Source organism: Falco cherrug, chromosome 4 (assembly GCF_023634085.1).
Source record: "Falco cherrug isolate bFalChe1 chromosome 4, bFalChe1.pri, whole genome shotgun sequence".
Lineage (NCBI taxonomy): Eukaryota > Metazoa > Chordata > Aves > Falconiformes > Falconidae > Falco > Falco cherrug.
In genome coordinates this window covers 4094794-4107535 of record NC_073700.1, presented here as the reverse complement: position 1 = coordinate 4107535, position 12742 = coordinate 4094794, and the positions used below count along the sequence as shown (strand labels likewise).

The 12742-nt window shown below is 45.9% G+C and overlaps 1 protein-coding gene across 10 annotated transcripts in view; it reads left to right on the top strand.

Moving 5' to 3' along the window:
* Positions 1-12742, top strand: part of IQSEC1 (IQ motif and Sec7 domain ArfGEF 1) — a 348634-nt gene that overhangs the window by 241254 nt on the left and 94638 nt on the right. Inside the window, exon 1 of one of the 10 annotated variants that reach the window (XM_055710362.1) lies at positions 4604-4706. The exons of the other annotated variants lie outside the window; for them this stretch is intronic. The gene's annotated coding sequence lies outside the window, so the exon portion shown is untranslated. Of the gene's footprint in view, positions 1-4603; positions 4707-12742 lie in introns of those variants that run through there. 10 annotated transcript variants of the gene reach the window in all.

Below are 12742 nucleotides of genomic sequence, written 5' to 3'. Positions count from 1 at the left end.
ACAGGCTACCTTCTGCTCTGTTTTGGCAGTCAGTAATACAGAACAGAAAAAAATTTGGTTTGAATTTATCTCAAAAACTAAGTCATGTGAGATTATGATGACATTATGGTGAAAAAAATGATAATCAGAACAAATTACTTTTTGAATTAGTTTCCCTCCTGTAACTATTAGAGGCTATAATTGTTGCACCCAGCAGGTAAAATTTGCATAGAGTTTATCTGCTTGTATTAATATGCTTATGTAATACACAGGAAAGATTTTGGGAATTGGTGAAGGTGCCAAGATCGGTTGCAGTTGTACCTATGAGACAGAGCAACTTTCTTGGTAGGTGCTAGAACCGGGAAACCTTGCGCTTTACCTCCAATCGATGAAATCCATCCTGTTCCTAGTAACTTTTAGCCCAACCAGTGCAGTGCTAAATTGGATGGACTAAGCTGCCGTATTTTGGCTCGGGAAGGCAGTCAGCTGTACTGGAGGACCAAGGCGATGTTTGGCTATGACCCAATGTTCAAGACTAAGTTTTCCCAAGGAAACAAGGATGCTTAATGGGTGTTAGAATTTGTTGGTCTCCTTTTGCCTCTGTGTAGGTTGCAGCGATGCTCACTGATAGCACAGCAGGGCCGTTGGCTCGCATGATCGCACGACTGCTTGTAGACAAGGCAGTGCTTTTACAAGATGTGTTCTCATTGGGGAAGAACTTGGAATTTTTTCCTTAGCACATGTTAGAATATAAAATAACACACGCTGTGTGTTTTGGATATGCATGCGCATGCCTGGGGCAGTGTCAAGAGGGCTTGTATATGGATTCTGTTCAGTGCCTAAACAGAATTAAAATTGTCCGTCTGGCACCTTGCAGAATCCTGGAGGTGGCAGGCACGCAAAATGTGAACTAGACAGATGAATTGTACAAGTCCAAGTGGAGAAAGAAAGCATAATTGCGTTCAAGATTAATGCCCTTCTAGCTGCAAATGGCAATCTGCATCCATTCAGGGCAAAACTTCCTGGCACATCGTCTTGTCCAAGGGGCTGGTTTAAGACAAAGATTATTCTGATAGCTGCAAATGAGTATTTCCCTGACTTTATGGGGGTAAATCAAAGTAAGATCAGAATTATGTGATCTTGAGCTTTTTCCTTTTGGACTTTCAGGGAGGCTTACCTGGGAAGGTGCTAGACTTTTAGCTCGTGACAGAGGGGCACACGGTACTGGGTAAAAGCAAACCGGCCACTTCAGTGTCATTCACACAACTTCTATCAGTGTTGCTGTGAGCGCTCCATCTCCTGGGAGCACTGAGCCCTTTTGGCATCCTCATGCTCCCTCCTCTTTTCTCATGCACGATCCCAGGTGGCCGAGCTCCACAGGACCATGCTTCCCAGCTCTGAAGGTCAGAATCCTCGTTAGTGACATCACAACCGATTTGCTTAAAACCAGGCTGAGGTCACTGAACTGTTAGGAGGTTTCAAGTAGAAAACGTGAGGAAAAGCAAATCAGCTCTTTGGAAACGATGACCTCCTCCATCTCCCAGAGCCACTTGAGCAATGCGGTAAAAATAACACAAAGAAACTGAGCTGTTCCTGGCGTGTAAAACTGACCGGACTTGCAGCTCGTGGGGTCTCACGGAGTGGGAGGGTGGATGCCTTCCTCATCAGCCTCCAGCCAGCTAATTAGACAGCTCGAAGATTTCTTCCCAGCTGCAGCTGCTCTTGAAGCATGCAAGCTTGTTAATCCTTTTTTTTTTTGTTTTATTGTTGTGAGAGCAATATAAACTTTTTCTTACCAATATGTATTTCAATAATATTTTGCACTTATTCAGCATCTTTTGCATTGAAAATCTCAGAAGTGCTTGACAGAAGGGAGTGAAAATTATCTTCAATTTTTCCACAGGGAAAGCTGAAGCAAGCTTTTAAGGACTTCTGGTGTGGATTTTGGAGAGGCAGCACATTCAGATATTGAATTTAGGCTTTTTTAAAAAAATTTTTTTCCCTTTCTGTTTCTTTTTTTACTGGAAAAATAGAACTTTTAAAACTTTTTTCCTGTACTGGAAAGCCATTCCAGAGGCAGTAATGCAGGGCCTGGATGCAGGAGGTTGCTGATCCTGGTGTGATCCTCCATGCGCTGGGAAGCTCTGCATAAGATTTTGGTGTGTGTCCGTTTTGACCTTGAACCCTGGAAGAGAGAGCTGTCTGGTATTTGATGACAAATGACGTGACAAAGATGATGAAGGAATCACATGCAGGGGAACTGTCGCAGATCACTTCTACATAGAAATGTGCTGGGAAGTGTCTCTCTGGACGTGCCACCTTCTGACAGAAAGGTTTGACGTAGGGAGGGCAGTGAAGAGGTTCTGGTTCTGCTGGAGGCCTTGGCTTCATGCCGAAGGAACACGGGAATGGTGAAGGGAGCGAGATGGGAGCCCAGCACACAGGCGTGCTCGTCTACCCTGTCAGTTCCTCTGTATTTCCCGTCCTGGTTGAATTACCTTTCCGATGCTTTTCTGTGGCCGTGTTTATGTGTTGGAGTAACACTGGCTGCTCAGAGCCGCCGCTGGGCCGTGAGCTCCCTCGGCTGCCTGAGGAGTCTGCCCAGGAACGCGCGTCGGCACTCGGGCCCCTTGACCACGCTGTCTCTGTCTCACAAAATGCAGCCGCTTCACACGTCCCTGCCGGGGTGTGTGTGTGTCCCCAAAAGGTGGGAACGCTGCAGGGAGCGTGTGGGCAGCAAACCATGACGGTCCCGTCGGCAAGGGGGCACCAAGGGGAGCGTGAGCACGCAAAGCAGGGCAGAAGGGGAGCAGCCTACGCACGGCATGCGTGGCTTGGTACGGGGAGCTCGAGACCAACAGCCTGACAGGTGACAGGCAGGAGTTTTCGGATAGCAGGGGATTTGCTGTATGGTACCGTTTGTCAAAAGGGCAAAACCTTCTCTGCCCCAAATTGCACTTCATTTCTGCCGTGCTTCCCCGTTCTTGAAAGAGTTTCCACTCCTCCTCTGTTGGCTCTTTGCAAGTGACTGTTGGTAATACTGGCCCCGAAAACTGGTAGAGCTGAGCGAACCAAAGCAATTCTGTCATCAGAGGGCTATGCTAAGGGAAGCAGTACAACTCTTTCTCTGATTTGGGAGAAGGATTGTAAACCCCTTGGGTTCCAAGTTCAGCCCAGCTGAACTCACAGCATTTCAGTCTCAAACGGGGCCGGGGCGCTCCGTTATCTCTTGGGCTAAATAGTCGGTAGTGTTGTGGAGTTGTGTATCGTAACACGTGCTATACAGATATCCAACAAAAAAAGCTATATGTTGTATTTAATATATTATTTTTATTTATTATGCTACTAATATGAAGCGCCTAACCTACCACTACATTTGTATGCAAAACTCTAGAAATAAGGTTGAGAAATTTTTGTTCCAAAATTTACCTTTTCAAGGGGTATCAAATCCTTTGGCAAAACACTGGAAAAGATCCGGCATCTGGTTGAACAGATCCTGGTTTACTTTTTTTTCATGATGTGTCTGTGATTTGCTGCTGTTGGAACCATGGCAACTCGTAAGCATTTGCTGGGGCTGGCTTGGCAGTATCCGTCTGTACTGATGCTATTCTGAAGAGCACATGAACTTGAGGAAAAGCTTAGCTCAAGTTTCACCAGTTAGATGGAAAGAGCGTGAACAGTGTTGCTTTTTCAGGTAAACTATAACCTTAAAACCTAAAGTACTTTGGGTTGCCCTATACAACGAAATATCAGCGACGTAGTCCGACCTTTGGGTTTTATTTCAATATGGGTTGAAAATGCCCCAGTAACCACGAACACAGACTGTGCATTTCAGAGGTACAACTGCAGAAATGATGATGTGCAAGAATTCTTTCCTTTGAAGGCTGGAGGAGCCTGACCAAGAAATACCTCAATGAGAGGTGCTGAGCACCCGTCCGCGTTGGTGCAGTCAGGAGGAGCTGCACTTCAGCCCTCCCAGCAACACGCAAAAGCCTGACAGAGGCAATGGGCTGGGTTCAGGAAGGCTTGGAGAGGCTGGTTTATGTTCTGTCTGGTTTGGTGATGCTTAAGAGGATAGTCTGGGGGGTACTGGCGGAATCACAAATAAAATTGGGATGAGAAAATACTTTCTGCTTAGGCATAAAAGTCACACTACAGCATTTTGATGCTTATGCATCGCTGGTATTGTTCCAAAATTTGAGTTGTAAGTCGGTAGTATACCCCATTTGGGGCTGAGCAGCATAGGAGTTGAGTATTACCTAAGAATTAGTATCAAATTTAGAAAGTGATTTCGTTCCGGGAAAGCACACGTAGCATCATCATTTTTATACAGCCTAGCATCTGCTGCTTAAGCTGCCTGCTACATCTTGTGAGGTTGAAAAGGGCACTGACCTTGCCGTGAGATTGCTTGCTAGCCAGGATTGCCAGAGAGCTGTGGTATGGCTCAGGGTGCGTGCGGGTGGGAAAGCTGCTGAGCAGAAGCTCCAAGGTCCGGCCCATCACAGCGCCGTTAGGTAAATGTGCTGATCAGTACAGTCTGTCCGTCAGCTCCCAGCCCTGCGCTCCCCGGCTCCGGAGCACGGCACTGACCCAGCTTCATCCTCCTGCAGGACCAGCCGGCTCTTTTTATGTTATTGCTGCACGTCCACCGCAAAGGGAAACTGTGACAGCTCCACCTGGATGTTTGATTTTATTTATTCATGGCCCGTGGAACAATGAAGTCAGAGGTAGGTGAATGATGCAGTGCAGGAAGTTGCTGCAGCAGTAGCTTCGCTACGGAGATGATGATTTAATGTATCGGGCTAGCGGCGGAGGAAAATATTAATAAATTCCATTTATGCATGTATTGGGCAGGGACTGAGGCAAAACAAGGCTTTCTGGGCACAGCAGATGATATTTTCTAATTATATAGCTTTCTGTTATGCCTGAAGTAGTCATGTACGAAGGTTTTGCTTTCATTAAAATGAAAGAAACCCAGCCTTTTCAAGGCAAAGCTCTCCATTTAACTTGCTGGAATTAACGGAATGTCGTGTGTCGTTCTTATAAATGCATATCAAGTTCTCAGCAGAAAAATAAGCTTGTTAATGGTTGTAGCTGATGTACAGTGTTATGTAGATTGCTAGCATTGATTCCAGGCTGTAGGTTCAGGTTTCTTATTTGCATTTAGTCAATTGAGTCTGTGCCCACCCCGAATCCCTTCTGGTGAATTTCTGTGGCTCAATGTATTTCTTCTTTGTGTATCTGCTTTTAAATAAATCATCAGAAATATAAACAACCCTACAGCAGAGGGAGCGGAATGTTTCAGGAAGCGGAATCCTTTGGTTCAGTCGCACGCAATCGATGCCGTTGTTAGAGGAGGGGGGTTCGTGCAAGCCATGAGTACGTTTTGGGTTTTGCAAAAAACAGTCTCACGTCTGCCTCGCAGGTAGGAAGGTGGGGGTTCGTAGGACGGACAGGTAGGTGGGTTCCTAGAAGAGATCCCAAAGCCGAGCTGCGGGGCTGGCCGTGCAGGTGGGTGCTGGTTATGCAATGGCTGGCCACGGCGCCAGAGAGGCGGCTGAGAGTTTGGGCTTGGTCTGCTTCTTCGTTTCCTTTTTTATCTCTTAGTATGTGCCATACATTTCTTGTGTATTTCTGAATGCTAAATAATTCTTAACATTATTTTTAACACAAATTTGTTAGTTTCTGTCAGCGTCATTGGGCTTAAACGGTGTTAGATTAATGGTAGTAGATTAATATCTTTTTATGTTAATGGGGGATTAATCGTTGCTATGTCTTCCAAGCACCCGATACTTTAAACTGCTGTGGGTCCTGTGAAGCCGCTGCGTGGTTAGGACAAGCCAGGCGGGGATCTGAGCTGCCACCAGCGCCCGGGGCGGGACGCTGCGAGGTTCCCACGTAAAACCCAAAGCTCTGCTGTGTGCTGCCCGTCTACACGCAGGCGCTTTGCGTCTTTACGCGGTAGTTTGAGTTGGAGGTGGTGGTCTAGGGGACCGCCCAATGTCTACAAAAAATACCTTGAAGTCCTAAGCCTAGTTCAAGTTAAAATTCACAGCCAGATTGCTGGTTTGTGGGAATCCTTATAAACAGAAGGAAAAATACCTGGACTTATCATTAATACAAATGTCAGAGAAGTTCCTCTGCTATGGAATAGCTAGGGGTGGTATGAAAACAGTAAATCTGGACCTAAGTGTTGTGTGCTGTGAAGGTCCACGGGCCAACAGATTGGGGGGGGGGGGGGGGCGAATCTGTCTGAACAACTAAACACAGAATTCCTTTCAGCAGACCGAGAGGAGTGGGTAGCGTAGCGTCAGTGGATTAAAGGGTGTTTGGGGGTGAGCGCCTGTGTCACTTTGGGAAGGTCACAGGCAAGAAATTCAGCTTGGCGTGCCCTGAGTCCAAACACTGCCATTCCTCCCGGCGCTTCGCCGTGTGTGGTGTGGAGCTGGGGGGAGTGCGGGGCATTTCCCCCTCACCGGGCCGGTCCATCCTCCGGGAGGCGGCGGCCCAGGGATGTGCTGGGCTCCTGGATAACATCCCGTCCGTCTCAGAGCAAGTCAGCGTGCGACGTCGTGCACCAAAGGAGCAACTCTGTTGCCCGCTTTTTTTAAGTGCTTGAGGAAAAGTACTAATAAATATTACATAAAATGATTTTTTTCTTTCCCTGAATTATCCTTTAATTTTAAACATGGTACCATTTAAAAGCAATACTCTAGATTTTTTCCTAACTCTTTTTTTCTGAAATAACTTACAGCATTTTTTTTTCCTCAATTAAATGAGAATAAAAGGTACTGTTTTGCAGTTTCAGGAAAAACATAGGTCTTGAATTTATAAATGCATCACTTGATTAGATTTGAAGCATTTCTGCTTGCAGCTATATACATGATTATATGTTTGAAGGTCTGGAGGCTTTCACAGGCATGTTTTTGGTTTTACTGTGACAGGGATGGGTAAGGGTTGTGCATGTTGCATGTACAAGTTGTGTATTCAGTACACAAATTGAGGGGGGGACCTTGGGGGACTTAAGTCCTTCTTGATGAAATCGTTATTTTTATAGAGGGTAGAGAGACAAGGCATGTCTCATTACTAGTCGAGTCATGCTCTTTATGCCAAAGCAACTCTAGTAAAAAGTGAATGGCCCCCATGCTGAACAGCAGTAAAGCAATAAAACCCTTAATTTACATATACACAGTTGCCAGTTTGAAACAGTGTTCATGAAGGGCAAACAGTGCATCAGCAACTGCACGGAGTTGGAGCATTTTTTCATTACTCTGTCAACAAATTTAGATATTATTTTTTTTCAAGTGTAAATAATATTAGTTTTGCTTTAATGTGCAGGCAGGGCCTTGCTAGTTTGCTGCAGTACTGGGTGGTGTATGAGGCTGTTCAGCAATGCTTGTGTTCTGCGCTCTCAAGCTGCTGGGGAACAAAGGAGGCTCATGCTGGGGGCAATGCTGTGAATGAGGCTGTTGCAATGAAGCAATGCAAAGGGTATTTTCTAGCATATACCACTGGTTCACTGGGGGGTATTGTATGGACAGCTGTAATTATTTTTTTTTTAAGACTCTTACCTGTAAATGGCAATGCTGTCATAGTAAGAATTGCATCCTAAGCGAAGACGAGCAGGAGTTTCAGTGTATGTGGAGGGAGCTGGGAGTTTAAATAGGTAAATTGTGTAACTGGTAATGGTGATCTCCCAATGCTCTGACACTACCGCCTTCCCAGTGCTTGGTCTTCAGAGTACTGAAGAACTTTCAAAGGAAATTCATGTTTTCCAGGAGAAAATTTTTATTAAGGAAAAAATAAACAAACAATGGCAGGCAAGTTGGATCTTGTTTTGAGACTTCTCCCAGGCAGGAGCTGCTGCATTTGTCTGAGGGGACTCCTTCAGAAACAGAAACTTTAGCTTTGTCAAAGTGTAGAAGGTTGTCAGGCCACTGTTCTGTGCCTATTGGAAAATTAAATTACCTCCTGAAGCACGAGAAGAGAGATGAAAGGGGAAAAAAAAACCAAATCCACTTTTTAAAAACAACACTTGCTTTTCAGCAAGACGAAACTATATGTCTGTGCCTTTTGCAAGAGATGGCATAGCAGGCTACTGCCTCAAACATTTACCAAAGTGAAAAATCCTGCTGAAATTCAGTTTAATCCAGGTTGCTCATTCTTCTGGGGCTGCGAAAAAAAAATAAAAATCACAGGCCTTACACATGTGAAGACAGTGACCTGGAGTTTAATGAATGTGTTAGCCACTTCCTTAGAAAGCTTAGTCTTCTAACACAAACAGTGTGAGCATGTCCCAGGGTGATGCTGTCCAGGGGTTTCTCAAAGCTAGCGTGTGGTGCGTCAGTGCTAGTCTGGGTGCTGAGAGTCCTTACTCAGTGCCGTGGTGTTCAGAGGTACGTGAGCAGGCTGGAGGGGGAGGAGAGCCGAGTCTGCTGCCATTTGCTACATTTTTTTGTGTTGTGATTGCTGGTAGATGCTCATCTTGAGTTGAGATAGAACTCCTTCATCTTTAATGTCACGCATGAGGTACCTGACAGAAGCTGAATTTCATGGACTGTGGGTAAGATCCTTAATGAAGCTAGGTGTACAGGGGTTGGTGCTTTTTGGTTTGTTCCACAAAAATACATGAAATCGAAAATAAGTAACTTTTCATCTTCAAATAATTTTTATAAATGTTTACCGATTTATATGCACAGCACAGGCATTCACAGTACAAATGCAAATCTCTTCACTTTTCCAGATGGAAAGACTGAGGGAGAGGAGGGGAGAGAACAGTTTGTTCAGCTGCAGAGGGAAGTTGATATTAGAGGCAGAGTTAGATTCTAGAAATCTTTGTTGCTGGTGCTGTGCTGTCACAGCTGCCTAAGAGCATTAGACAGTATCTATTTCATATGCTTGAACAATGACACAGAGAAATAAACTTTTCAAAAGTGTGATTTGTGTGTGTACATGCTGGGTACGTGACATCTGCAGAACGCAGTGTTTGGCAAACACTTTTAGGTCTTTGAAGTGAAACCAGATCTTTGAGTTACGCTCAGTGTCTTGCAGGCAGTGCTGAATTGACAGTATTCTTTACAATGGGTATAATCACGTTACACATTACAGCATAACTTACTGCAGCCCACTTTTTACTTCTGCATGTTATTAAAATGCAGGGGAGGGGAATAGCTGGACTGCCTTGAACTTTCAGTAATGAGCACAGCAATCAAAATAGCGGAAACAACTAATATTTGCAGACAAACCAAGAAAAGGAAACTCACGCAAATGTTATTTCCCAGTCTTCACAATTTTCCAAGGGCAGTGCTGAAGTCTGCCTTCAGGGGAAGCATCAGCTGAGCAGCACAGTTCTCATGCAGTTGTGTTGGAAGGCAAGGGGGAGAACCCCAACTTTTGGGAGGCAAGGGGCTGATCACCCTGACCTGCTCAGGCTTGAGGCAGGTAGATTAATACCAATACTGTGCGCTCCAGTGGTATTTTCCTAAGATTTCAGCCAAGAGTAGAACCCATTGAGACAGCCTTCGGGGCAGCCGTGGGCAGCGGAGAACGCAGGGATCAAGGGGTGTAGCTTGAGAAAATGGCCTGTTGCGCTGCCGCGCGTTTACAGTGTTACCTGGAGCGTGCAGTACAGGGTGTTGGTTCAGCTGTGTGCCCCTGCCATGGGGCTGCATCCAGAGAATATTCTTGGATTCGGTTCCAAAAGGGGGGTGGTGAAATATATTGCGTCTTAGACACTCCTCTCTTTTTCCTTGTTTGATAACTGCTGCCAAAGTGGGCTGGCCTCAGATGTGTGTGTTTCCAGTGAAAGGCCATAGGAAAATATTTCCTGGTAATAAGACCTGACTGGTTGGATGCCATCTGTAGGATATGTTAGTATAACCGGGATGTTTTCTGTCTCTTGATTAACATGATGAATAGACTAATGGAAAATTAAAAAACCATTGCATTATCAGTAACGGAGCTGGTGAGATGGGAAATGGGGAGAGCAACACCCTGGTTTAAGTGCCTGAGCATAAGGCACTTGTGTCCTGTAGAACAGCTGACCTGTGCCGCTGTGCTCTTCGGTTGGTGGCCCACATGAATTTCAAAAGTGTTGCTCAGCTATGGGAATGATGGTGACATTAGCCTGCCAATGGGAGTATGGAAGGCTGGGTGGAAAGGAAATAAGCCAAAGAAAATAATTGCATGGTTAAATTTTGCTCAGCTGTCCTTTCCTCCTTCTTCCCTTCCTGTCTGTGTGTTCCTTTGGCTGTTGTCACGGGACTCCTCGGTGGTGCCATTTCTTTTGTCACTTCATCCCACGCCAGCACTCGCCCGGAACTTTGTAGCTTACCGGTACCGCTGGCTCAGCTGCTCTGTTCGTCGCCCTGCACTGCACCATGCTTCAGAAATCCTTCTCCTCTGCGCCCAGCAGAACACGCCGGCGCAGCAGGGTGGGCACACTCCCCCCACCTGCACAATCATGGCCCGATCCTGGATCCTGGCTGGCATACTTGGCAGAGGGACCCAGAAACAATACCTGGTGGGGGAATGGCTTCCCTTCCAAGCGAGGAGGAGGCCAGGTTTGTGCAGTGAGGAGAGGGGCCCTAGATCCCAGCTCTCCAGGATCCCTGCGGCGCCGCACAGCGCACCAGGGTGGCTCCTCACTCTGCTAACCGCTCCGCGTTCCACTGTCGGCCCAGCAGCGTTCGTTAGCACAAAACTGACATTCCAGACGTTTCTGAAGAAGATAGCAGGACGGAGAAGGAACAGAAGTGCAGAGGACTTTGCTTCCCCAGTGCTTGCTGGTGCATTCAGGGCTGGAGCTGATGGCAGGGGGCCAATCCTGGCAGCTGTGCTCAGGTGCTGGCTGGGAGCGGACCCCGACCGGGTGCCTGCACCCTGCTGCCTCAGGCCTGCACAGGAGCTAGAGCTTGGATTTTGTTCCTGTCCTCATTTCTGCAGGGGAGCGAGCAGAAGCCCAGCTCTAGCTTTCCAGTTCGGTCTCCTCGCCCGCTCCTTTTTGGAAAGGTAAGGAAACCCGTGGGGGAGATCTGTGCGCAACTCCTGCCTTGGTCCAGAGCTCAGACATCAGTGGAAGTGAATGAAGTAGCTGTCAGCTGTAAGAGAATACGAAGTATTAGTATGCAAAAGGAGCAAATCCCAAGCAATTCACATTGCTACTGAGGTTTCCGCATCCTAGTACAAGCTCTTTGCTACAGCAGTGTCAGATCTAGGAAGTCTGAAATAAAGCAAGATGCCTGGTGTGCATGTTTGCATATCAATACCAGAAGTGTTTTCGAGCTTGTGTCTGACGAAAAACATAAGTGGTGCTTGAGGTCAGGAGCAATATCAGAGTTTGAAACATTTGTGCATGCAGTTAGTCCTTGTGTTTGTTTTGCAAGCTTTCTTCTCTTGCAAACTCCAGTCATTTGTCTGAATGCTAGATCTTCCGTGCAGGCTTCTGGGTACTCTGGCGTCATCCTTATGCATATTCTTCTGCTCAGAATATCTGATTTGAATATCTTTGCCCACCGTAAAAAATTTTGCCACCTAGCAAAACATCCAGGCTGCTTCTGCCTAGATAAACAGTCTCCTGGAAGCCAGACAGGATTTCTTGAAGAAATCCAGTTTGTGAACCAAACCAGCAAATGAGTGGAATTTTTTGTTTATGTAGCCTTTGATTTTAATTGGATTACAAACAACCAAGTGCATCTCTTTATCCAGTCTCCCTAGAGCACTTGTGTCTGTGTTCTCGAGACTTGTCATCATTAACTGTTTCAGAAGCTTGGGCAAAGAGTATAAACTGGGGGGTACAGTGGAAATATAACAGTGGAGATATGTAGGAAGTTGACTTTTATTTGTTTGCCTGTTTCTGTTTGAGAACTATTTTGTCTATGAAAGAGAAAGCAGCATGCACAACAGAGATTAACACAATATATACGTTTCTGAAGGATAACCTTTAGTGAATATCGCAAGATCCATCAGGTCTCAAGTTTGGTATTAGAGTAGGACAAACTGTGATGAAAAGAGCTTCGTTCATGGAATGAAATCTGGACAACTGTGTACTTTGACTTATCGTTATGGTGCTGCTCTGTCTCCCTTATCTGTTGCTCAGACTTCCACAGATAAAACTGTAAATAATGTTTGCTGCCGGGATTGACTGACCCGTGGAAGATGGGTGCTCTGATCGAGAGAGGGCTAAATCACCCTTTCAGCAGGCTGACGTGTCGAAGGTGTGGTCACTCGGTGCTGCACATGCCGTGGTAAGAACGTGGTCACAGGGAAAGAAAACCAAATGCTGGTGAAAAGGAGCAGTATCTGCTGGTAACCAAATCTGAGCTGACCGAATTGCATCTTGGACGGAGGCTGTGTTCTTTTGTTTGCTTGTCATCACGATAGAATTGTGCCATTGAATAGATTTTATTTTCAGTTGGTTTTGTGTCGGGAAGTAAAAAAGCATGGGCATTTAAACAATCTAGGAAAAGTGAGCCACCCTCTGAGGGTATGTTTACCCAGTCTTTTCAAATGTTCGTTTCCTCTGACACTTTTATTTATCATGGCACATAAATACCAAGTTGAGCTGTTTCCCCTTCCCTGAGCTCAGTGTTTTTAAAGGAAGCTGATGTTCAGTCTTGTTGAAGAATTTCAGGCGGCTTGATAGGAGGACCACGGGTAAGAACAACGATGCCATCTTGCAAGAATGTCCTCCCAGATTTTCTGGTTCTCATAGCAAACTAAAAAAATCAACTCAGGAAGACCATGTGATACCAATGCTGCAAGT